The 27,794-nt window shown below is 39.2% G+C and overlaps 1 pseudogene; it reads left to right on the top strand.

The window, feature by feature from the left end:
* Positions 1-7,001: 7,001 nt before the first annotated feature.
* The window catches only part of LOC121297026, a 225,075-nt pseudogene continuing 204,282 nt past the window's right edge, over positions 7,002-27,794 (top strand).

Below are 27,794 nucleotides of genomic sequence, written 5' to 3'. Positions count from 1 at the left end.
TGGGCTGAACTTTGGGTCAGATTTAAACGGATTATAAAACCCATGTCAAATGATCAATGAATCAGTCGTTATTGCGCTCCTTGCTTTGGCGAATGGAAGCTGCCTTCAGTGAAGCAAATCGGGGGAGGCTATCTACATCTCTGCCTGCCTGACACTGAAGCGCTAGAGAAAGGCTGGAGCTGAAATGTCTCATTTAATTAAAGTGATAAGATCGATGAGGAGTTAGAGTCAACACGACGTGACAGCTGTCAGGGCCTGATTAAAAATACATCCCGCTTGTGAGTTAACATTTCCAGTGTCTCCGAGCCGCAGAGCTGCACACAGGGTCGTGCAGTGAAAGCTGACAGGGCAGTGGGGAGGGAGAATGCTTTCCTGCAGTTCAATCAGATCCGTTATGATGAAATCCTCTGTAAAGGGAATATTATGAATGCTGTTCTATGTGCATTTATCTGATTACCATGAAACTATTAACTCTCCTGTTAATGCTTTGCGTCAAATTCAAACACATTTAAACAGCCTTGAATTGATAACATATTTTTCTTTACATAGCTTTTACTCTTTTGTTAGGGTGACCATATGGCTGTTTTCAGTAGGACAGTTTAGGACAGTTCAGGCTTTTCAACTCACAACCCAATGCATTCTGGTATGTTTTACCTGTCAACCCAGTGCATTCTGGTATGATGTACTTGTCCCATTCTTTCCTTTAAGAGAAGCAGGATTACTCTTACCAGAACGTATTGGGTTGTGAGTTGAAAAGCCTGAACTATGCCAAACTGTCCCGCTGAACACAGAGCCATATGGTCAAATTATCTTTTGTTAAATATTGCAAATTAATATAAACTCTCAGTATAATACACTGTGACAGAACAGAGGCTCTGCAGATTAAAATATGAGTTTCTGTGCCTGGCAGCCATCTTGGCTCAAGAGTGAGGGATCAGCCTGCAGTCAAGATGGCCACCCTTTACACAGCCACACTGCTTAAATGAGTTCACTGGTCTAGTGTGCTGTCTTTCTGAGGAGGTGGTTGTCTGATTGATCAGCCCAAGAATGCTAGTCATGCAGTTCCTGGTTGGCTGATCAATCAGCCACCTGGACATCACACTATTTAAAAGTCTGGAGCAGGTTTTACTCCCTATGCACTGAGAAAGTTGTAACTTGGGTACTATTTTTGATTGGCTTTGTTTATTTGAACCTTTTGTTTGCTAAAGAATAAAAGTGAGTGAAAGCGTTGAATCACAGTCTGTTGCATCTGGCTTTGCTATTTCTGCTGCTGGCCAGTCTTGACCGCAATATCATCATAATGCTATATGGCTATTTTATTACACAGAAATCAAAATTGTATTGTACCTTAATACTTGGAGAAGGGGATTAATCTTGAGCATAGTACAACATCTGAAGCATGTTAAAAAAAAAACCAAACAAACAAACAAACAAACAAAAAAATATTTTCATGAAGTACTAATTGTAATTATATGGCACTTTAATTTACACTTACATTACATTTCTTTATAAATGGGACATAAAGTGTTTTAGACATTTCTGTCCAAGAGAGATCATAAGAAGAACATTTCTGTCCAGGATGAATGATACATACTCTCAGGTTCCTGTGCACAGTATATGCAGGACAGAACTGTGAGATCACATTGCACATGACAGACAGAAGGTAGAAGGTAGACATGTGATGTTTGCACAGATATATTCTGCTTTTCACACAGGTAATAGGTAAAAGTTGCATTTTGCATATTTTTGGTAAATCCCAGTTGCTGTAGAGGTGCACCAGCTCCTGCTTGGACATTCTGGGTACAGCAATTGCTGCAGGTGCTCTAGGCATTCCTGATCTTCTTTGAATGAAGAGTGTCACTAGTGCTTTGCCCAACATCTACAGGAAAGTTCTGCATTGATACAGCGTGCCAGCATTCCACATTACATTGATATCAGTCTAAAGGACAAAAGCATTATATGCCAACACATCAACTATGTTGTAGAAGCTGAGACAAAGAGAAACTAAGCTAGAAAAAACAAGGTTTAGCTTCACACACACACAAATGGGCAATATGTATAAGACACGCATTTGAGAGTGCATTTGAGATGCATTCAAGATCCTCTTTGAAGACACACCAGCGCACATGTCTAGTGCACTCCAGAGATCAGGTAGCCAATCTGATTTCTGCAAATAACTAGTGGAACCATTATTGTGTCTAATGATAACGACTATAGATGTTATATTAGTTTCCTTACAAAATCTTGTAACAGCAGCAACACTTGAAATTGTTCACAGAGAAGCTCACACTGTTATAGAAGGTGAGATTAATAATTAATTTGTCACCTTTAGTCTCACATTGATACAAAAAGCCCTAGTGGATTTACTTGAAACAAAGTTAATTGAAATTGTCTTTCACTGCTATGAACCTGGCTGAGCTTTTTAACAATAAGAGATGAGATGTTTCTGAAAACCTTCATTTAGAACTTTGAGTGATATTACACTCGCCAAGGCAGCTGCTCTTCTGCAAGGATTATCTTGGAGTTAGTCTGACCTGCCTTGCTATGGCAACAGAGTTATACCTAAACACAGGGAGCAGATGTTTAAAGCCTTTCCACATTCAAAGGATCATATCAAAGACTGGCATGTTGTATAAAGGTGATTTAAAGAGCTCCAGTTGAAACATAAAGACTTGAGGAGAGTCTAATATCTTTACAGCAGTTAGAAACACAAGCTGGGGGGGGGGGGGGGGGGGGGGGTTAACACACAAATATTTTAAAAGTAATATCATCATTAGACCTTAAATGAGTAATGCTTTAGTTTAGGTATTTGTTATAACTGATCATAAACTATAAATATATAATTAATTATGCTTTAAAAATTATTTAATACAATTAGAAATATTAAGACTATTGTTATACCATTTTGAGCTAAACTATGTTATAAAAATGTTATAATATACATTATGAAGTGATTTATAATGTGATTTACATGCTAATAACAATCTTCTGTCCTAAGTCTATCTCCATACATGCCAACAGTCCCTATAAGGTCAGGACAGTCCTGGTTTCCTAGCAAATGTCCCATGTCCCGATGCAGATGAAGAAAGATATTTACACATAGTGAAAACCACACACTGCTCTTCGTGCGTCTGACACATCTGCTGATCACTAACTTACCAGTATACAAAGGTAAGAACACTTCATTGTGTCTGCTTACTGTCATGCTGGTCGTGTGGTGTTGAGTTGGGGGGGGGATACGTCTATTATATGATAATGAGTGTTTTTTGCTTATGACCCCTCCCATGTGTATGATGCGTACCCCCCCACCCCCCACCCCCCAGTTGCTGTACTGTAAGAACATAAGTGGCAAGAGCTGAGGGGTTGGTAGGGAAGCAGTGGAATCGAGTGGTTAGAGCTAAGAGACTGAGAGGGAGGTAGTGTGGTCTAGTGGTTAGAGCTGAGGGTCTGAGAGGGAGGCAGTGTGGTCTAGTGGTTAGAGCTGAGAGACTGAGAGGGAGGCAGTGTGGTCTAGTGGTTAGAGCTGAGAGACTGAGAGGGAGGCAGTGTGGTCTAGTGGTTAGAGCTGAGGGTCTGAGAGGGAGGCAGTGTGATCTAGTGGTTAGAGCTGAGTGACTGAGAGGGAGGCAGTGTGGTCTAGTGGTTAGAGCTGAGAGACTGAGAGGGAGGCAGTGTGGTCTAGTGGTTAGAGCTGAGGGTCTGAGAGGGAGGCAGTGTGGTCTAGTGGTAAGAGCTGAGTGACTGAGAGGGAGGCAGTGTAGTCTAATGGTTAGAGCTGGGGGACTGAGAGGGAGGCAGTGTTGTCTAGTGGTTAGAGCTGAGGAGATAGAGTATTTTTATTTATACCTTTTATTTGTTTTATTTATTTCAGAGATATGGCGTTTATAGGTAGAGCTGAAAATCATAAATGTGAATATGTTTTTCATATTGCAGAGTTGTGAAGTTGTATGCCAGCAACAAGAGAAAGGGTGGAGCCCTGTATCTACCCAGGGTAGCTGAACAAGTCAACTAACCCAGAGACTCTCTTAGCTGCCTGGTTACCTTGGAGCAGCTGGCTCTGCACAACCCAGCAAGAGTTCAGCGTGTCCATCACCTACATTTAATATGGAATTCAACAACAAAATACATATAATCAAAGCAATGCAGGCTTAAGTTTCAACTCACATATTTAAAACTCCTGCATCATTCACCACAAAACCCTCCACCCCTCTTTTACAATCTGTTTTTGTTTTAGCAGAGAAATGTGTTTATTGTAAATAGGTTGTCAAATACTGCCATCCGCTGGTGTGATTGATAAATTACATTAAATAAAGAATTGGGCCTATGCCCCATTGAAGAGTGCTGAGAGACTGGGAGCATGGCAACATCATTAGAGCTGAGGGACTGGGACCATGGCAACATGGTTAGAGGATAGCAGTGTAGTTTTGTGGTTAGAGCGAAGCAACTGGGATACAGTCTAGTGGTTATAGCTTAGGGAACTGGGAGGCAGTGTGTTCCAGTGGTTATAGCGCAGGGACTGGGAGGCAGTGTGGTCCAGTGGTTATAGCGTAGGGGATTGGGAGGCAGTGTGGTACAGTGGTTATAGCGTAGGGGCTGGGAGGCAGTGTGGTCCAGTGGTTATAGCGTAGGGGCTGGGAGGCAGTGTGGTACAGTGGTTATAGCATAGGGGACTGGGAGGCAGTGTGGTACAGTGGTTATAGCGTAGGGGCTGGGAGGCAGTGTGGTACAGTGGTTATAGCATAGGGGACTGGGAGGCAGTGTGGTACAGTGGTTATAGTGTAGGGGACTGGGAGGCAGTGTGGTATAGTGGTTATAGCGTAGGGGCTGGGAGGCAGTGTGGTATAGTGGTTATAGCATAGGGGCTGGGAGGCAGTGTGGTCCAGTGGTTATAGCGTAGGGGCTGGGAGGCAGTGTGGTACAGTGGTTATAGCGCAGGGGACTGGGAGGCAGTATGGTACAGTGGTTATAGCATAGGGGACTGGGAGGCAGTGTGGTACAGTGGTTATAGCATAGGGGACTGGGAGGCAGTATGGTACAGTGGTTATAGCATAGGGGACTGGGAGGCAGTGTGTTATAGTGGTTATAGTGCAGGGACTCGGAATCAGTGTGGTGCAGTGGTTAGAGTGTAGGGACTAGGAGGCAGTATCCAGTGGAGCTAAGGCACTAAGACAACAGAGGGGGGGTAGTAGAATTTTGAACTTCAGTCTTAATGTAAAAGCATCAATGTACACAGCTTAATTTTTGTACTTTTCACTCAGTTCGTTTAATAAACACACTGAAAAATAAAAGACTTATACAAATCAGCACAAATAAATAGAAAAACAAAACATACTAACACTAAACGAAACAGACACTAACAAAGGGGACGAACGCTAAACAAACAAGTATTGTGCTGATCTAATTCGGCAAGTATGGCAGTTGTAATTGTATTATTATTTTAAAGCTTACTCACGACTTTCTCTCCCGTTCTCTAGCCCTGAACACCCAACCCCAAGTGAGTGAAATGTGCATCTATATATGCTGTTGTGACAGGATTCAATTCCTAATTAATTATTCATTTGAATCCCAGCACGTGAACTACTTTGTGCAATCCCAGTGCTCACATATACCATATAATTTAAATGCATGTGCAATCCCCGTGCCTAAAAAATCCCAAAAGTCTCACTAAAAGTCCCGGGCCAAGAACAAGGACTTCAAAGGGTTCATAGGCAGCAATTTTGCCAGTAGCCAGGCTGTTACAGTGAGGCATGTTTTTCCTACCACTGAACCACTGGTAGTGGAAATGCTGCCGGTGGTAATGCTGTCAGCAGATGTGCTGACAGAGGGGTGGCACACTCCAGCAGCAGAAGGGCTGCTTCCTCCCCTGGAAGCAGAAAGTCTGCCAGGGGCAATGCTGTCAGTAGACCTGCTGAAGAGTCCCAGGCTGACTCCTTCAGCTGGGGCAGTCCTGGAAGCAGCAAAGCTGATAATGGTAAGGCAGTCAGCTGACTTGTTGACTGCACCAAGGCTGGCTCCTCCCATTGCACCACTGGCAGCAGAAATGCTGCCAACAGCGAGATTGTCAGCAGGCGTGCTGGGAGCTCTAAGGCTGGCTCCTCCAACCCCAGAAAATCCCTGGAGGTCAGAAGCAAACTACCTCCAGGGCATAAATGATGTCTGAGGTTTGTCGAACACATCTATTTGATACTGTTAGATTCTGTTTAATTTCTAAAACATTTCAACTTCCTGAAACACTGTGCAACAATTCTGTGATGAAGGAAATAACAATGAAAGACAATTAGCTACACATTGCTGTGGCAAAGTGCCCGCCCCTGTGTGTATTTTGTGTTATGTGTTGTGTTTTAATGTTGGTGTATAGTCATTGGTACACAGATATAAACGGGTCTGTGTAACACAAGTGTTTAAAATGTATATTTGTATTTAGGCACGAGGATTGCACAGCACTTCACGTGCAAGTAAAAAGTAATAATACGTGAGCATGGGGAATTGCACTTTATTAATTCACATGCAGTTGTACTGACACTCCAATTGAATGATTGATTTGCAATCGAGTCTTGGTACAGCTGCATAAAAGCTGCATGTTTTCACCCACTCGGGGTTGTGTGTTCAGAGAGTGGAGAATGGGACTGGAGACAGAGGTAATAGTGATAAATTGTAAGAATAATAGTTAAAATATCTGCTCACCCTGTTTTGTGTAGTGTTAGTCCGTTTTTGTTTGTCTATTTATTTTGGCGAATGTGCTGTGTCCTGTTTTTGTTTGTTACAACCTTTTTTTTTATTTTCTGTTCTATTTATTTATTAAATGCTGAGCGAAAGCATTCGCTCCTCCCCACCAAACTCCACCTCTCTCTCTGTTTATTTTCCTGTTTCTGGTCGGATGTCACCCACTCCGGCCATCTTTGAGACAATTGCACACAGCTGCTTAGTCACACACAAGAAGCTAATGTCTATAGTTGTATATTTAACACTTGGACACCACTACGCCGTGTGTTCGTTTCTAGATGAAGGAAGAGCAGTTTCGAAGCATGTTTGCTGCTTTCAGCACCCTGACAGACTGCAGTCTGAAGTTCACCAAGGGAAAGTTCAGCAAGTTTGGATTTGTGGGGTTCAGATCGGAGGAGGAGGCAGGGACTGCACTGAAACACTTCAATAAGAGCTTCGTGAACACTGCAAGACTAACGGTAGGGGAACTTGAATGAAATAATAAATATAGTAGAACCTCAGAGTTACAAACTGACCGCTCTACCGAACATCCCACTTTCATATGGAGGTATGCAGTCACTCAACCATGCATGCAATGCAGCCAGATAGGCAATCCTATAAGCAGTGTGCTGGTCTTGAAGAAGGCAGAATTACTGCACCAACAAACATATCCATACAAAGGTGAGGCACCTTTCAAAGCAAGTATTTAAAATCTGTGTCTTTGTGATTTCAATGGTAACTCTAAATGTAGCCTTGTTCCATTTGTTGTACTTCTTAAAAATACCAATATTTTAAAAAATCTCATAAGAATATGAGTATTGCATTACTGTGCATTACTATTCACCTGATTAAGGCTGTAGATAACAGGTACACATTTATTAAAACCATTACAAATTAATTTTTAGAGTTATGAAAATTCCTTCCCAAGGTGTTCGAACAGTGGCTCTCAAAAGTATTCACCCCCTTGGACTTTTCCATATTTTATTGTGTTACAACAGGGAATCAAAATGGATTTAAGAGTTTTTGTTTTTGCCACTGATCAACACAAAAAAAGTCCATAATGTCAAAGTGAAAAAAAAAATCTACAAATTGTTCAAATTAATTACAAATACAAAACAGAAAAAATTGATTGCTTAAGTATTCACCCTCTTGAGGCACCTTTGCAATTATAGCAATTATAATTATAGCCATGAGTCTATTTGGATAAGTCTCTACCAACTTTGTACATCTGGACACTACAATTTTTGTCCATTCTTCTTCGCAAAATTGCTCAAGCTCTGTTAAGTTGGATGGAGACCTTTGGTGAACAACAATTTTCAACACATTCTCAATTGAATTGAGGTCCGGGCTTTGACCGGGCTTTTTGACTGGGGACATTGACCTTTTTGTTTTTAAGCCAATCCAGTGTGGCTTTGGCTGTATGTTTGGGGTCATTGTCCTGCTGGAAGATTAATCTTGTCCCAAGTCCCTGGTCTCTTGCAGACTTTAGCAGGTTTTCCTCCAGGTTGTCTCTGTAATTTGCTGCATCCATTTTGCCCCATATCTTCACAAGCTTTCAAGGCCTTGACGCAGATAAGCATCCCCATAGCATGATGCTGCCACCACCATGCTTCACGGTAGGGATGGTGTTCTCAGGATGATGTGCGGTGTTAGGCTTGCACCAAACATAGCGATTAGCATGAGGCCAAAAAGCTCTATTTTGGTCTCATCAGACCATAGAATTTTCTTCCACTTGGTCTCAGAGTCTCCCACATGCCTTCTGGCAAACTAGCCAAGATTTAATGTGTTTTTTTCAACAATGGCTTTTTTTTTGCCACTCCCCCATAAAAGCCAGTTTTGTGAAGCACCCAGGCTATTGTTGCTCAGCCATGGAAGACTGTAACTCTTTTAGAGTTGCCATAGGCCTCTTGGAGGCCTTCCTGACTAGTACCCTTCTCTCCTGGATACTCAGTTTTTGAGGACAGCCTATTCTAGACAGATTCACAGTTGTACCATATTCTCTCCATTTCTTAATAATGGACTTTACTTTGCTCCAGGGGCTATTCAATGCCTTGAAAATGTTCTTATATCCTATTGATGCTTTTGAAGAACCTTATTCCAGATTTGCTTTGAATGTTCCTTCGTCTTCATGATGTAGTTTTTGTTAGGAAATGTACTTACCAACTGTGGGAACTCCCAGAGACAGGTGTATTTAACCTGAAATAATGTGAAACACCTTAATTGCACACAGGTGGACTCCATTCAACTAATTATGTGACTTCTAAAGACAAGTGGTTGCACCAGATCTTATTTAGGTGTGTCATAGCAAAGGGGGTGAATACTTATGTAATCATTCCTTTTTATATTTGTAATTAATTTAGAACAACTTGTAGATTTCATTTTTCACTTTGACATTATGGACTGTTTTTGTGTTGATCAGTGGCAAAAACTCCTAATTAAATACATTTTGATTCCATGTTGTAACACAATAAAATGTGGAAAAGTCCAAGGTGGGGCGAATACTTTTGAGAGCCACTGTAACTCTGAGGTCATGCTCTTATACCTCAAAAATACCGCAACACTGTACATATCCATGTATATTTGGAAAAGGAATGTTCCTTCCAGGTTTCTGCTCATTCCTTCAGTTGTTTAAATAATGTTCTTAAATAAAGGTGTATAATCTGTTTAAATAAATCTAGCATCACGTATGTATTTTTATTTTCTATTTAATACTGCTGTTATTTAATTTTGGAATCTAGAATCTTGCATTTAATAAAAATCATACAAAGAGTTTCTAGCTCTGGGTTAGCACATTGAGTGAAGTGGTGCAGGCGATTTGCTTAAGAGCTACACAGTTTCCAGGTCCTCTTAATTATTTAAAATACCAGTATCCTTGCATTACCCAGCACTGTGGCTGTGTTTTGCAATGTATATTTCACAGTTTAGTAAACTGTTTCTCTCTGTTGCAGTGTTGTAAACCCTTTGGGGATATAAAAAGGGCTAAAGCCTGGAGCAAACAATCTTGGAAGAGTGTGTCCACTCAGGGCAAGGATCCTGGCCAGCAGAAGGAGGCCCTGGCAGAGATGGCAGTGAAGAAGGTATAAGTTTTAGAGTTGAGTCGAGTTGCATCCAGTTTCCTTTTGCTATGCTGGCAGTGCACTGTTGTGTACAAGAGAAAAAAGACACCTTGCTGATCTAGTGTGTGTTTAATTATTGCTACGGCAGAAGACGTGAATTTCAGAGCATCTCCTGAATTCATTGTCAAAGCACTTCACCACAGTCACAGAAAAACAAAACAAAGTCTTTCAGGGCTGGAATCCAACGCACTATGCCATTGGGGATGCTTTGATTATGAGTATCATGCAATCATATCAATCAATCCCATTCACAATGCCATTAGGGATACTTTGATTATAAGTATCGTGCAGTCATGTCAATCAATCCCATGCACTGTGCTATTGGGGATGTTTTGATTTTGTTCTCATACCTCTGCATACAAGTTGGTTGGAAACTCACTCAGGGACTGAACAGCAATATCGTCCAAAGAGAAGTGACATTCCGTTATTTCTGTTAGTTTTTCCAGCAGAAAAAATAAAGCAATCATCAGCACCCTTGGCGAGGTAAGTGTAGGATAGCTGGAAGAGAGGAACTGTTTAGAATATATCTATTATCCTCCGCTATATGAAATATAGCAGGTTGATTTATTCCCATTATATTGTCATGCATATTCATAAACCTGTTCCCGCCCCTCTGAACCTGTTCTGGAGCGGTAGGCAGGATACGGGCAAACATGACAGACAGATGAACCAATTGAAATGCTCCATTTCATGGGAGGATTTTGGAACCAATGACATTTTTCTGATTGAACAGGTTGGATTCAACCAGCAGATGAATCCAGAAAACATTTTGACGGGAAGTCCTGATGCATAACCGATGTGAAGTGAAAATTGCTAGTAAAAATTGATTTCAGGGACATGTTCATAAAACCCTTCAAGTTCCTGGCTGTCCACCAGAACAGAGCCCAGGTGCCAACATGGGCCAACGACATGCTGACAGAGCCCAAGAACAAGGAGCAGGACGAGAAGGAGAAGAAAGCAGCCACAGACTACCTGAACTTCGAGGAGGAGGAGGAGGAGAGCGGAGAGATTATCTTGTTTCATTCTATGTATTAATTTATGTTATCTGTCCTATAAAAGGTAAGTGGAATCCGCCTATCTATACAGTGCTTCACAGAGTTAAAAACAGGTGCGATCATTTGAAAAGGACTCCTTTATTTACAATGGCCTGTGGCCTTTCACAACTTGAATCTTGAAGATGCTAAATTAATCTGGAATTAGACACCCAGCATATGCAGCACAGAAAGCAACTGTTAAATCAGATTTGTTTTGATTACCTATTCGGCTTCTGCTTAGATTATTTACCAGACTTGTTTACTGATATCCTCATTTCTGAAGACTGATTATTTCAGAAATGAATGCAGCCTCAATACAAAATAATTTACTTGGCATAGCTTACTTTGCATGTTTTAATTTTTTATGAATTAGGCTATACACTTAAGACATGCACCTTGTAATCTCAGGGTCAGAAACACCCACGTGCCCGCTCGACCGAGGCAAATTAAATCTGATGAGGGCTAGTTGATGTGTGTCTCAGTAGTCCTCTGGGATGAGTAATTCAACAAATGTACAGATATACTCTCACGTTCAGTCTTGCATTAAGAAATTAAGGAAAAGTAAATTTTCTAACTGGTTGTAACAGTGGTGAATAAGTATTCATAATGCTTACAAAAGTAATTCGGAACTGAAACCTCCCTTCATCTCCTCTGCAATGCCAATAAAAACTTATAGGATGTTTGACTGAAACATGTTGCATTTTACAAAAATGTAGAGATTTATACCGGGTTGCGAACCCCCCCCCACCCACCACCACCACAAAAGAAAAAAAAAAAGAAAGAAGATGTGATTAGCATAGGGGGCCAGTTGTACTAACAAGGTCAAAAAATAGGTAGGGTTTTACTAAACATTTTTAAACTAATAAATAAACAATTTCAATAATGAACATTATCGTAATATGTTGCTTAACATAATAATTCACAATATATTCATAATAAAGTTGAGTTCTTACCTATAAACAACAGTAACACGTTTAAAGCTTGTGACTCGCTGTCTGTAGCTTGGTGTTGGTTATATTATCATTCGCATTGTTTAAGTGATTGGAAGCTGAAATTACTTTTTTTGAAACCGCATTTCTTATAACAATACATTACTATGGTATGTTAATAGCAAAACTGTATTTATCTCATGTATTGATATTTACTGTACTGTTAGTGAAGACCGTGTGTGTCTGTTCATGAGTACATTCATTATTGTAGGTAGTAATTTATAGTTATTTAACCACTCACATGCTGTAAACCCCACTCCACAAACCAGCCACCATGTCTGTAAATAGCAACACAAGCAATGAACACTAAAATTAACATTTTATTCGTGTCATTGGTGTTAATTTCAGGTGGACCTTCGTGGGGTGACATGGCTGAGAGAATTTTTTTTCCTTCAACAATTTTGTTAGTTTCTAACCCTGAATCTGTTCAATATTGTAAATGTAGAGTAGAAGAAAAACCCTTTACTTATTTATCTTTTACAAAGCTGCCACCAACACAGAAACCATTTGAGGCAGTGACTTCTAGGGGTGTAACGAAACACTAAAGTCCCGATGTGATATTATGGTCCTGGTGAGCTACTTGAATGGTACATAAGATGAAATGATCAATTAATGATGGACTATTCTATTAAAAGACAAACATTAAATGAGACGGGGAGGGTATGTATTCATGCAAACTACAAAATGCAATTCATTCAAGAACTAATTCCTGAACTGCAATGAATGCTTTTTGTGTGGAATCACAATAAAAACGATACCTACTTCCTATTGTAATACGAATCGTTATACATTTAGTGACTTTATATTTGCAGATCTTGATGAATATAAGCTAAATGTTGCTGATCATGTCAATATGGCTGCCACAAAGAGGACATTTAACTTTTGAAGTTACAGTTCTATATAGACAGTACACTTTGGGTTATTGTCTTAATGTTGGGTACACAGCTGTATTTGTTGTTCTTTCTTAAATTCCATTACCAATGTGTCCAGTAAAAAAAAAAAAAAAACTTTTCAGTGCTGCATTGTTTTAACCTCTGGCCATATCAATGATACAGACCACATGCTTTGAAATAAGGTGGGTGATGTAAGTATAGGCTCAGTGCAAGTAACTGCAGATGCAAAATTCAAATTGCATTGCAGTCAGGCAGTTATTTTGCATCGCGCCCTGTGTAAGCTTAAGAACAATGCAAATTACTCAACACGCACCAATAATGAGCCGTAATTATGATACTGAGGGTCACAATGAGAGCATCGGTCTATTTAGTGGCAGTACTTGCAGAGTTAGGAGCACGAAAACATAAAGCAAAAAAAAAAAAAAAAGTAAGGAAGGGCAGCAAAGAAAAAATAAATAAACTAACAAATAAAAGTAATTTTGTAGATCCCTCCCAATTCCATGCTCTTTTCTTCTTTTGAGTGCATTTCAATATAATTAATGGATTAATGGTGACAAATGCATATTTGATAGTGGGTGCAGAATGCCAAGTGAACACCATTCTTTACATTCGCCGCATTTTTAGCAATCCGGTAAAATCAGACTTTACAGCGGCTAAACAAGATTGAAGACAGCATTATGGGGGGTTTGCACCCGCAAATCCCTTTGCCCATTTTCTTTCATTACCCCCAAGGCCTTTATAGTAGGTACACAGTTGTATCATATCATTCTCTCATTACAGTTCTTTTACAGATGGTGTCCAAGTTCTGTTACCTCTGACTTTATTAATGGTATTGACTTGGCTCCCGGACTGAGCCTTTAAAATCTGTAACTTGGCATTATTGCAGTAAGTGAATGAAAGTTGTGTTTGTGTTTGCTGTTAACTCAGCAGGCAGGGAGACGGGGCTGTCTGACATGGATTACCTGCGTTCCAAAGTGGTGAGTGAGAGAGAGCAGTAGAGTGAGGAAGAAGAGAGCGCAGCAGACAGGAAGCCGCCCCCTCCACCACCACAATCAGACAGCGCCTACAAGAGTGGAGACAAGGGCACAGCTCAAACACTGACTGATAAAAAGAAGGGCAAACAAAGCCAGGTTTGATTATTGTTATTAATTGACATGGCATTGCATACAGTCCCAGGATTACAATAACGTCTGAGTATCAAGGGTAGCAGACAATCAGCAATTCATCCAGACACCTTAATAGCACTCCCCTGCCATGGACTCAAAGCAGCATCGAAAGACAAGGAAAAATACTTTGAGTTGTAACTTTTGTCTTTGAATTTTGTTTCTTTTAGTGTTTCTTATTGTACAAAAACAGCCAGGTTAGGAGAAAGGATCAGCCATATAAACATGTGATACCTATACATCAAAAGAAACTTAATACTATTATAACACATTTATTTTCGAAAAAAAATAAGATATATAAATGATGGACATTGACAAAATATTTTTGGTTTCTTTTTAATCACACAGTTATTCATCCTTGACTGTGACAGGCTTGAGTGACTATGACTGAAGCATATGCACTTAATCACCTAATTAGTGAGACACTTGATTGGATGCTGGATATGGAGTGATTTCAGCTGTTGAATTGCAAGCTTGAATAAAAGCAATAAAGAAAATCATGGAAAAAAAAAGCCACGTCTGTCAAGAGAGCAGCATCTTTTGATGCTCAGTATATAAAATGACCAACTTGGAAAAAGACTGATATACTTGCATTCATTGAGATTTAAAAATCAGTTTAAAACATATTTGTGCTACTGTGAAGATTGTAATGCAAGAGAGAGGGCTCATAATTCTGTATTGTGGAAATAGATGCTTGTTTGATCCCTAAGCGGGGCAGTTTGAATTCTTGTGGCAAAGTGGTAATTAGTCAAGCAGGTGTATAGCAGGTGAGGTGCTGTTGCAGTAATCCCAAGAAGCACACGGATAATAAAGTGCAGGTGAAATGTTTTTTTTTTTTTTTTTTTTTTTTTAATGGTTTTATAATCCAATGGTTTGATGACCAGTCAGTAAAAAATAACGAGTTTGCAATACACAGTGTGTATTGCACAGTAGTGAAAAGGGTTGCAGTCCCGCAAATAATAAGCACAGTACTAACATACACAATTGACACACACACACGATCACAGGTCCAATGTGAGTGCTCTCAGTGTTTGTGGTGAAGTACAATATAAATACGTGTGGTGAAGTGTTGACCGGTAGGTGTGGCAGAAAGGGATCAGAAGGTTCGAATCCACATCGGACCTATCAAAGCAAAAGGTTTTGAAGCAAAGGGTAGAAGCCTCATCTGAACCTAAATTCCCACGGCATCACGCTTTTCGTTTGTCCTGTCCCATATGCGTAACATCGCACCAGAGATTGTTGAATCAATGTTCTTATGCGTCTCCGTCTGGCATTTAATGACAACTATATTACCGTCTGAACCGACGTGCACCGAAAAACAAGTATTAAGGCATTGCTGTGTCACCCTGATATACTATATATATATATATATATATATATATATATAATATATATATATATATATATATATTCATAGTCCCCTAAAGATTAAGTCAGCATAATAATGATAATCCCAATATATACCTATGGATATAATGGTATAGGTATATATATTACCTAGTTACACGCCTGTGTGTGTGTTGTGAGGATGGATGAAATACCGTACAGTGTCAAGGGGATTGTTCACTGCTCTCTATGCAATTTAGCTAACTGGTGTACTGTAAAGCATTGATTTAAAGCATCTTCGGACCAGAAAAGCGATGACACTTGAACCATTATCACGTGCCAGCGTATTACCGTGGTTCTTTTCATCTTTCGGGTTTATTGCTGGCCTATAGCGGCAGCTCCGGAACGTGTTAGACGTCTATAAACACACAAGTAACAATTATAGACAAGACAAAACAAACACTCACGATTATTTATTTCGCGCACTGCACGGGTCCTTCCAGGTTAGGTTTCGTAACCCAAGCGAAGGAAAGGATTACTGATTCTCCGGCCCCTTTATGCTATTACGCATGACCCTGTGGCAAAAGATTGCAGCTGCTCGCTTTCATCCAAGCTGACCGACTTCCCGACCCTACAAATGAATTGTCAGGCCAGCCCGTTTCAGGACTTTTGCTATATTGTGCCCTCACAGGTCGGGAGGGAGATTTCCAACCAGAACTCATATTTCCGTCACAACTCTCCACAGCGCTCATAAATAATTCTACCTCCATGCATTGTACACGGTGTGAAAACAACAGCTGGCATTTTGCAAGCTTGTGTATTGCATATTGGTTTACAGTAATGTAGTGAAATACCGATTTTGCATGATGAAACTAAGTCGACAGTGAAATCATGATTGGTGACTGGTTCTCTAAGTGAGATGATACCTCTAGCTCAGGGGAGGCCCTTCCAGTGCTGGTCTTTGTTTTAATAGCCCTTCAGGACTGATTGGAAACCACTGGGCTAGGTCCTAGCACATTGATTTCTTTTAAAGAAAAATAAATGTAAAACATTTGGAACGTATATTTATTTTCTGGGGAAAAGTATCTTCTTTATGTATGTGTGACTTTTGTCTTAAAGAATACATCTGAACATTTCGGAATTGTTTTACCTACAAGTACTCAAACTAAAAGCAACTCTTGTGTGTCGACTGTGTTTCTTCAATAGCAAGTGCAGCATGGAAAAAAAAATGATTACAAATTATATGAAAAAAAAAAAATCCTATTAAAAATCCAATACCTGTTTTAACATTATGCATACGTCTTTCATATGGGATAATTGAGCTCTGTGAAGTGATGGCAATAGATATTAGATATACTGCAGTTGTGTTGTTAGCTGTGTGTATTTAAACATGTTGTTCTTCTCCTCAGACTGAGCCCACCACCCCTTAGACTGTGAAACTGAGGGGAGCTCCGTTCAATGTGAAAGAGGTGAGAGCGCGAATCAGCCCATTAGTTTTCAATACATTTTTCTTTGTTTAATTTGTCTTGCGAGGTACATGTTTTTCATGAATACATGGATTTTGTCATTTCCTCTAGCATGTTAATGGCCCAATAGACGTTAAGGGCAATCTGATTTCCCCAATCACACATATTCTGGGTTTTTCTGCTCCAATATTGAGTTCTTGTTCTTGTCAGATTCTGCCGTTACCCGGCTTTGAGCTTGCAAGGAGAATCTTAGATGCCAGGGCTGTGACAATTTAACCTTTCAACTACACTAGTCCCAAGGACTACAGTTGAAAATGCCATTGTCACACAGTTTGAATGGAATGAGGAAAGATGTTAGTCCTAGGGTTTAGGATTCTGCTGACAAACTCAAAGCCAAGTAAAGGCAGATCTATAGAAACATTGTAACAATAACAGATTCCAGGACCACTCCGAATGAAATGGTAACACTGTGAATAGTAAAGGAGCTGCAATTCAAAATAAAATAGCTTCAGAGCTACTTACTCTTAGCCATACAGGTACCCCTTATTGTATTTCCTATTTTTACTTTGGAATATTTTAAATACATTCAAAAATTCAAAGCTTTATTACCTATGCTTCATATTGTACAGCTCATACACTGCCCCCTGTATAAACTTTACTGCTGTGCACATCACAGGGTTAACAGTAGTGACCCTTTTAATTGTGGAACATTAGCTACAATGTCACCATAATCACGATTCTCTTCAATCATGTTTTAAGTCCCATCAATTGAGACTTTCTTCCAGTAGTTCTTATTCTCATACATATTATATTTTTCATGGTCTCTTTTTACTGCTTAAAAAAACCCAACATACTACTCGGTAGGGGTGTAATGATTAGTCGTGTATATCGATGATTAGTGAGACTTTCTTTACGTGATACATTGTATCGTATGTATCATGATACCAGACCAAAAGCACTTCATAGCTCATTGTAGATCACCAAATGGTTCTTGGATGAAGAATACGTCTGTTTTATGATTGCTTTTAATGTGCATACCGCTCATGTGGCTGCATTTCCATGAGTTAGTGGCCATATTATTATTATGAATTGATATTTTTTCATTGTGACATACTGCATTGCAAATACATTCTATTGCTGTATGATACTGCATGTCATTTAAAAACAATACTGTTTACAAAATGCTAGGAATCACAAAATACTGTAAGATGGAAGTCAACTTTGGTCTCATTTTTTACTTGCTCAGGATATTTTAATAGAGGAAGTTAAAAAGGTTTGACAAAATAGTGTCTGAAGAAGCACTTCTGTACACCCCGCTCACCTGTCAGAAGGGATGAGCTGCCTGCTCTGTACTGCTGCCTTTTACAAAGGAATATATTAGCGTACAGTACCTTCAAAGGAGATAAGGAGCTCCAGTGTTGTTACTTGTATCATATTTATAGGAAATGGAAACATTCATGGCATAAACAAGACACCAGTATGTCATGAAAACCATGATCTATGACTTTAAAATAAAATAGGTTACATAACTAGATAAAGTAACGAATGTAGTCGTCTAAAATGTATTTATTAATTTGTGACTAGTAAGCATATACAATCACTAGTAATTAAAAACATTGGCAGTGAAAAGATAGCAAACTCCCAAGTGTTTGCTTGTTATCGCCACATCCGCCCATCACAGAAATACCATATCTCAAGGATTTCCTGACATAGCCTCAGTATGTTCTCCCGGTCTCATTTATTTTTTGTCTATTAATAAAATGTTCCATCATTAAATGATAATTTGATCCTATTAGTCATCACACAAGTAGCATATCAGGACCATCACATATATCGTGATTAATATTGAATTTCAATCTGCATATCGTGAAACAAATCTTGACATTAGTGTATTGTTGCACCCCTTCTACTCTGATCTCATGCAATAGTGGCCAGGACTGAATTCAATTTTCGATGCCTGTTTTGCAAGGTACTTAACCCAACATCTCTTTATGGACATGTCACTTGTATACAGGAAGGGAAAGGTACATCCTGGTAGCACAAGTGCTGATCTTTCAGGTTAAGTAACTCTCAGAAACACAATTCGCATGAATCTCATTAAATAATCAAGACTAAACAAATTGCCGTTAATATCATGATAATACATTTTTGTTCCAACCCAAACACACACTCACAGAGAGAATCCTAAAATGCTGCTGTTACATTTTTGGTTGGTCCTTTTTGTCACAATAGAAGGAGTTAATGCTTTTAAAGCACCAGTTGGTTATTGACATGTATTTCTTTTCTTCAGCAACAAGTACAGGAGTTCCTGGTGCCTTTGAAACCGGTGGCTATCCGCTTAGTAAGAAATGCACATGGGAATAAGACAAGTATTAATAATAATAATAATAATAATAATAATAATAATAATAATAATAATAATAATAATAATAATAATAATAATAAGACAATGTGAAATACAGAAGACACTGTGAACGAAATGCAGTAATCCTTTATAAAGTTAATAGGCTGGGGTTTTCCTGTTAAGCATTCAGTTTACACACTATGCATAACCTGAATGATTTTTCCTGTCTTATTTTTTTCTAAGGTTCCATTTTTGTTCATTTGAAATCTGAAGATGAAGTCGTGAAAGATCTGCAAAGAAACAAGGACTATTTAAGTATGTACATCTGACAAGCGCCTTTTTAAAACAAAGCAAGGTTGACTAGCTCCAAACCATTCTGGTCTTTAATCAGAGATAGATAAAACAAATTGGTTGTGTGATACAATTATCTCTATATATATAATTATATATATATATATATATATATAATATATATATATATATATATATATATATATATATATATATATATATTAGGTTTTTTGTTTGTTGTTGTGGCAGATCATGACATGTCTAGTACTGTGAATGAGAAACGAAACTTACTTGGTTGTCTTTTCTTGACAGGCCAGTCTGAAGGTAAGACTTTGTTCGAGGTGTTAAGCTCCACAATTTTTCTTAGATATAGTAATGAGCCTTGGCATGTAAACCCGCGCCGCCTCTACTCCTGTGAAGTTTTGTAAAGGAAAATAAATGGCAGACATGATATATAATATATATATATATATATATATATATATATATATATATATATATATATATATATATATATATATATATATATATTATATAATATATATTTAAATAGATATCTAGATGCTCAATATGGGTTACAGTATAAAATAAATGACTGAACTGCATGGGAGTACTCTGATTGGCTACACCATTCTAGAGGGGGACCATCGGCTGCCGCTTCATCACACAAACTTTAACACATCACTCTGCACTTAGTAAAATTATTTTAGTGTAACATCCGATATTATTTGTTGGTCCTGTATGATGCTGTTGATGCTCAAGAAAAATAAAAAATAAGTGTCTCTTTCTGGTAACAGCCCAGGTTTCCCCATCACAATGACGGGTGATCAGTTTATGATGTCATTCCTTTTAAAGTAACTACTTTCTCAGCAGCACTGAAGTGCATTCATACATTGAGGAAATTCAGCTGTAACGGGGTCGAATGAACCGTTACTTCACATTTTTATTTTCGCACTGTTATTTATTTGTATATTTTGTTTTGTGCACTTTTTCTTTGAAAGGGCACTTATAATTGATTTGTAGCACTTTATTGTTGCTTCACCACTCAGCATTAATTACCTGGCAATTGAAAATACCCAACTATAAATATCCCTTGATTTTTGGTTTTCCAGGATGGCCACCCACCGTTTGTCTTGTCTGTGCGTGTAGGAGAGCGGGGACCCGAGACGGAAAGAAATAGTCAATTTTAGACTTTGTTCTGCTATAATAATAATAATAATAATAATATATAATAATAATAATAATAATAATAATAATAATAATAATAATAATAATGTTTATCGATGTCCCCCTCCTCTGCACGCACTAACGTTTTGTGTTCTGTGTTTTATGTTTGTTTTTAAACCGGTTGTTTTAATTTTGGATCCTTTTAATGTGATTTAAAACAAAACCCTTGTTTGTTTTGTTTTGTTTTCTTGCACAAAGCACATACGCGCTTTCTTAATGATCTGCTGCTAACTCGTTTAGTTTTGTGCAATAAAATATTATTTTAATTGATAATACTGTCCTGGTTGCTTTGTTCCCCGATTTGCCCTCCGAATAAATTAAAAAAAAAAAAAAAAACTTAAATTCCGAGGGTGTAGTTTCCCTCGGTGGCGTAGGCAGGGCTACGGGGCCACCCGCATTTAAGCCACAATGGTGTTACACAACAAAACTTACTGATGACTTAAGAGAACATAAGAACATAAGAAAGTTTACAAACGAGAGGAGGCCATTCGGCCCATCTTGCTCGTTTGGTTGTTAGTAGCTTATTGATCCCACTCATCAAGCAGCTTCTTGAAGGATCCCAGGGTGTCAGCTTCAACAACATTACTTGGGAAACATGCTTTTGATTTAAAATGTTACATACAAGCATTAAACCAACTCTAGGCAGTGTTAAAAGGGCTTGATAATGTTTTTAGTGGGGTGGTTATCTCATGTCAATCGCACCCTCGGTCGTTTCCTGATGCTAACTTCAACATTTTGACTTGTTCTGAAGAGCTCCAACTCCCACAGGCAACTTGTGTATTTTTTTTTTTTTTTTATGTCGACTGTGAAAAAGTGCAGTTTTCAGTGGAAACGACGTTCTTTATTTTTGAGTATGAACAAAAGTTATATTAAAATATCAAATACACGTTTACCATAATGCTTTTATCTCTCATATAGGAAAATGTGAGCTCTACGAAGTGGTAATAATACTTTTTAAAGATTGGCTTATTTTGTGAGCTCCGTGTATTTTAACCCTGTGTGTGTGTGTGTACTCGGTCGCTATATCGAGGTGTTCTGTGCCAAGGCTGCCCCTGCAGGCCGAGCTGAGAAGCGCGGGGGATGAGATGAGATATGAGATAAAGGATGGTGATGCAAAGATTAATAGTAACCTGCTTTAATGTACTTTATACATATTATTTTGTTTTAAATTAGTCCCAACTGTAGTCGTCTGTCTCGAGCGAAACTAATAATATTTAACATTACTACGTTGTCACGTGTTGCTGTTTCAGAGAGATTTTTTTTATCTTTTCGTTTTGGAGCAATGCACTATCCTCAACCTTTTTTGTTTTTAATTGCTGTCTCAGTCTAAATGCCGCTGGATTGTAGCTCGATGTATGTGATCCAATGAAACGTTGCAGGTTGTGCAAAATAGTTTGTACAACCTGCAACCTCCAGTAGAATGCAAAATGATTGTACACAATCCGCTGCGTTCGTTATTGTAGATTTTTCAAATTCATTTTGGACACTGGCTAAATGTTCACTCGCTTAACAGTTACAAATATCTCCTAGGATACTAAACCCGCCCCAGATGCCCATATCTACCAATCAGTGAGGAGAGCCTAGAGTGGTTATTCGCAGCTATTTTTTTTAAATTGAAATAAGCTTATAGTCACACAAGGAACCTGGCCCGATACACATAACTTCATTGGATTTAAGTGCAGAGTAAAAGTATACAAAATTGACAGTTTTCACGATGAAGAATGCATTTCACGGTCTGTGTCACGTTTTTCACAGCCTTGAAATAGGTATGGCCTTAGTAATGCACCGTGTAAGTGTAAGTGTGGGCAGAACGAAGGCTCCTCCTAGGGATGGGCTGATCGATCCAAAGTATCGATACTTCCGATCCTAACGTTTCATTTTTGAGAATCGATCCTCATATAAAAATATCGATACCAGGTGCTTTCTTTAGCCAGTGATTTTTTTTTTTTTTTTTTTTTGAAAGTAAATGTGTATCAGAAATTGAAAAGTGAAAATAAAATAAAATGAAAGGTAGCACATTGTTGTTTAGGAAAGGAACTACTTCTCCTTCCGCCCTCTCCCTCCGCTCCTGATATAACCTATACACAGGCACGCCGAGACACAGGCAATCGCTCAGTCACAGTCAAACTAGCGAGTGTGATTATGGTTACAAGTGCTGCTCTGCTTTTATGACCGAAAGAAAACGAAGCATCGTTTGGTGTCATTTCACTCCAATAAACAGCAATGAAACAAAATGTGACATATGTCAAAAGTGTGTAAGATAGTACCACAAACCTTCTAAAACACATAAAAATCAGTCACACACGAGAGCATGCATGTGTCACGAGTTGCAGCGGAGGCGATTAGAGGAGGGGGAGAGAACACACAAATACCGCCACGTCTAGTGACAGAGTGAGGCAGAGTTCTCTGACAGAAAAGCCTATAAGGGAGGCAGGCATTATCCAGGTATCTAAGTGATAACATTAGGTTATTTTAATAATTTGAACAGAAATTAGTTAATACTTTTTATTTCTTGAGGAGCATAATATTACAGTGGGTGCATGTACATATACACCAATTCTCCGATACCCCGACTAAGGTTAATATCCAGCTATGTAAAAAGTAATGTAAACACCTTATCTGATATCTTTAATCGGGATCTTAATAACAGTAACACACCAAGATTTCTGCCCAACACTTTGATTAATCTGGGCATGTTATCAGCTTTATCAGATTTCTATCTGTTTTTTAAATGCGTTCATGTCTGACTACGTAACCTGCGCCAGGTCCTTTATAAAGAGAAACCCCACTATTTCACCGATCCATGGAAACAAGGTTTTTTGTGGAATCGCGGTATTGCTGTGCATGTAAATACTTAAGTCGAATTATTGCCATAGCCTGATTTTTTCCAGTCGGTGTTTTGTTGTGCATGTAAACGCACTCAATAGGCTGCTAGATTGGACACATTTTCAAACAATATCTGAATGCATTATATAAATGTTGTGGAAAAACTGATATGCATTGCTCAGGATTTCTAAAACATAGATGATATCTTATAAAATATAAGTAAAGATCTCAGGTTGCTAATACCTTCAGGAATGATCTGGTGAATATAACTCTTATGTCAGCCATCATTTTATCACAAAGGTGTCACTTTTATCAAATGGTGGATAATGCATTTTGGAATGAACCTCTTCATACATTAATTAAGCTACATACTTTAAATGTTAAGTAATTGCCTGTAGCTACTTAGTCTAACCATTTTAGGCTGAATGACAGTTACTCCCATATACTGCCCATACTGTATAAAGACATAACTGCATGTAGTGTAGCTTGTAGGACAAAAGTATTTTTATTTTTCATAGATGACTCCCAAACAGCTGCAGAGGTTACAAGAAGCCTGGGAGAGATGATTGTGAGGGACCTCCAGCCAATCTCAATTGTTGAGGATAGAGGTTTTAATGCATTTGTCAAGACCCTTGATACGCGCTATAAAATCCCAAGCCGCATAAGCTTATTGGATGGTACAATTGCCGACATGTATAAAGACTGTCAAGACAAAGTAAGGGCAAATTGTCAACGTGCACACAGTGTGGTTCTCACAACAGACATTTGGACTTCAAGGTCCACAGAGGCAGATTTGACTGTGTCCTGTCATTTCATTGACAACTGGCAAATGCAGGAGTTTGTTTTAGAAACCTGTAGTTTCTATGGACAGCATACAGGTGACACCATTAGTTTAGAGCTAAAAAGAATAACAGATGAATGGGGCATAACTCAGAAGGTGGTAGCAGTTGTTACAGACAATGGTGCAAATATGGTTTCTGCAGTGCACAAGGCTGGGTGGAAGCACTACCCCTGTTTCGCCCACACCTTAAACATGGTGGTAAAAGATGGAATTAAAGCTGTTCCTGAAGTTGTTCAGCTCCTGGAAAAATGCAGTAGCATTGTATCTTTTTTCCACCACAACACGAAAGCCACAGAGAAGCTCAAACAAATACAAAAGCAACTGAAGGTGGCAGAGCATAAACTGATTCAGTCAGTAGAAACAAGGTGGAATTCTGTATTCTACATGTTGGAGAGACTCCGTGAGCAGAGGGAAGCAGTTACCACAGCCCTCTGCCTACATGGAAAGAACATCCTATGCTTAAGCAAGGAAGAGCTATCCATTATCCACCTTACCATTGAGGCCCTGAGACCCTTCGAAGAGGCAACGCGGGAAGTTTCAGCCGAAAAACATATTTCTGTCTCAAAAGTGATTCCCTTTGTGTCACTACTTCTCAGAGCAGCTGCAGCCACTGAGCGTCAAGGTAGCTCCCTTGCCACAGAACTGGCACTGCAATGTCAACGCAGATTCCGTGGGATTGAAACCTTTCACAGTCTCACTGCCAGCACGTTCTTGGACATAAGGTTTAAAAACCTTGCATTTCGTGACAGAGACAAACTGAAAAAAGCGAATGCTCACTGAAATGCAGGAAATCCATCAGCCCACTTCAGAGTCACCACCGCCAGGCTCTACCTCAGCACCTGTGCCAAGCTCTGCCTCTGCACCTATGGCAAGACTTGCCTCACCAGTGACTCCTGCATCTACCCCAAGCTCTGCCCCAGCTACAGCAAAAGGAGGGATATGGGCGGATTTTGACATTCAAGTTCTGTCTGCCCAACAGCACCGCTCAACAGGTACTGATGCACTCATTGAAATGTGCCGTTACTTAGAGGAAAAGTTAATTCCCCGGGACCAGGACCCATTACATTGGTGGCAAGAGCATGAGCAAACATTCCCATCTCTAAGCAGACTTGCAGCAAAATACCTGGGATTCATTGCTTCATCAGTACCCTCAGAAATAATTTTTTCAAAGGCAGGAGAGTTGGTGAGCCAAAGAAGAAACAGACTGAAGGGGGAAAATGTCAACATACTGTTGTTTCTAAACAAAAACCTATAAATGGGGAAAGAATCAAGGCAGAGGTTGACAATTACTTTATGTAGCCTACATTTCAAGTGTTGACCTCAAGTGCATCCTGCCTGGTGCTGTAAGAAGTTTATGTGTTAAAAATTAAAAGCTAAATTAAAAGGTAAAGCTAAATTTATGTGTTCCTAGAAATCAGAGCAGCATTTATTCTTCTTTTCTTCTCAAGAGATTTTTATTTTATGTTGTTGGTTTCACTTCAGGGTATCTGATTAGCCCAAATTTTCAGTTGAAGTGATGTGAAGAATAACACCTGAAAAGGGTAATAATATAATTGAACATTCGTTGAACGTTATTGAACATGTGTTTTATAATTGCTGTTATTAAACAAAAAACAAAAAGAAAAGTCTGATCATTGGTAGTTTATTTAATACTAATGCAAAGGCTTTCAAATATCATTTTTGATGTCTGCATTTACCAATTTTCACTGTAGAAATCACAAAGATTTCCCCTTTTTATGTACATAAGAAGACTTTTAAAAGTATCGGTATCGGTATTGGTATTGGGATACTAGCCTTGGTATTACTTGGTATTGGATCGAAAAGAAAATCATTGGTATCGCCCATCCGTAGCGCCTGCAGCGTAGTTCTCACAGGGTAGTGCTGCGTGCACAACTCGTAATTTACGCAGAGCTTCATTCACCCTCAACACCTCTGTCACGTAACCATAATACCCCACGAAGCTAAGATTTAAGGTTAGGTTTTTTTCTCCTTTGGACAGTGGTGTTGATGTTTTTTTTGTTGTTGTTTTGTTTTCTTAATTTACCGATTACATGTTTACACTGGAAATTTGTCTGATTTTACACAAAATAAGGCAAAGGTTAGTTACGGCAGGAATATGAAAGTTGGACAGTGCTGTATTTAAATGCCAATGTATTTGTCAAACGTGCCTTTAAACATCAGGATTTGTTTGGATGAGTTTTTTTTTTTTTTTTTTTTTTTAATACCATGCTCTATAAAAAGGACTTATTGTTCCTTTAAACTGTTACTGTGAGGGAATCTTTTGACGTTTAACTCAATAATGATCGATAATCGTCATTAGAATTTGCATAATTGATGTCAATGTCAGGGTTCGATTTACATCACTAGTCTGTATGTATGTCACACATTTTTGTATATGTCTTGAGAAACGCTTTTCATCTTTGGGTGAACTTCCTAAGGATCTTCTGTGGCAGTTAATAAGAGTATCAAAACGTGGGTGTATATCGAGGCACCTCTGTCCGTACGCCTCGCTTACATTTGCATATTTCCAAAGAAGCGCTTCAATTGTGACAGTTCTAGAGATAATCTACAGATATATGGAGGCACCTGTTGAGATATCCTACTTAAACTATTGCATTCAACACGCCTGGGTCGTTTTCATGATAACTCTCGTTTTGTATTTCTACTCAGGATATAATAAATGCTGCGGTGTTGTTTTTGGCTTGTGGGTTTAGCAGTCTCTCTTCCTCTGTGCCTCCAGGCCCCCATCAGAAGTGCACTTTCCAATCGACAGCCTCACTAAGAAGCCCAAGGGTTTTGCCTTCATCACCTTCCTGATTCCAAAGCACGCTGTCAAGACACTGGCTGAGCTCGACAGGCACATTTTCCAGGTATGCAGGAATGTATGGTTACTGAGAGTATCACCAGGTACGCAGGGACACTGCGCAGGAACGGCACGGTTACTAAGAGAGTATCACCAGGTACGCAGGGACACTGCGCAGGAACGGCACGGTTACTGAGAATCACAATCTCAGGATATTGGAAGAGGCCTGTCCCTGTCTGTTCAAAGTTAATAAGTGCATTAGTGTTTGAAATCTCGGTAAATATAGTGGGGATTAATGTGATTCTTTAGTGATTCTAGAAACCAGAAAGGGAATGCACTTAAACAAGATGTCGCAGTAGAGAGCGTTGCCTGTGGCATTCAAGGTGATGTGATTGACTGCGGTGGGATCAGAGGACACCCACTAATCTGTGGTTCTCCTAAGCTGTTGTAAGGGAACATAATTGGACTTTGGTGTATAAATTAATGAAGGCAACAGGCAATACATTTGCAATGCAATTGTGACACACACACACACACACACCCACTTTACAGCAGCAGGGCAGCAAATAGATAAATAAAATAAATCTATAGGAGTCTATAAATCTATCCCAGTGCACCAGGAGCCTCCTCCTGCAAGAAGACTCCAAAGACAAGGCCAGCAGTGTCAGGTGAGCCTCCTCTCCTCTATCTCCCCCTGCAGGAAGCTCGTGGCAGTGTGGCCGTGCGCATGGCTCTGGGGGAAACCCAGATTGTCCAGGAGATACGACAGTTCC

Source organism: Polyodon spathula, chromosome 22 (assembly GCF_017654505.1).
Source record: "Polyodon spathula isolate WHYD16114869_AA chromosome 22, ASM1765450v1, whole genome shotgun sequence".
Taxonomy (NCBI): domain Eukaryota; kingdom Metazoa; phylum Chordata; class Actinopteri; order Acipenseriformes; family Polyodontidae; genus Polyodon; species Polyodon spathula.
Note: the sequence above shows the minus strand (reverse complement) of the source record. Positions and strands in the feature narration are given on the sequence as shown.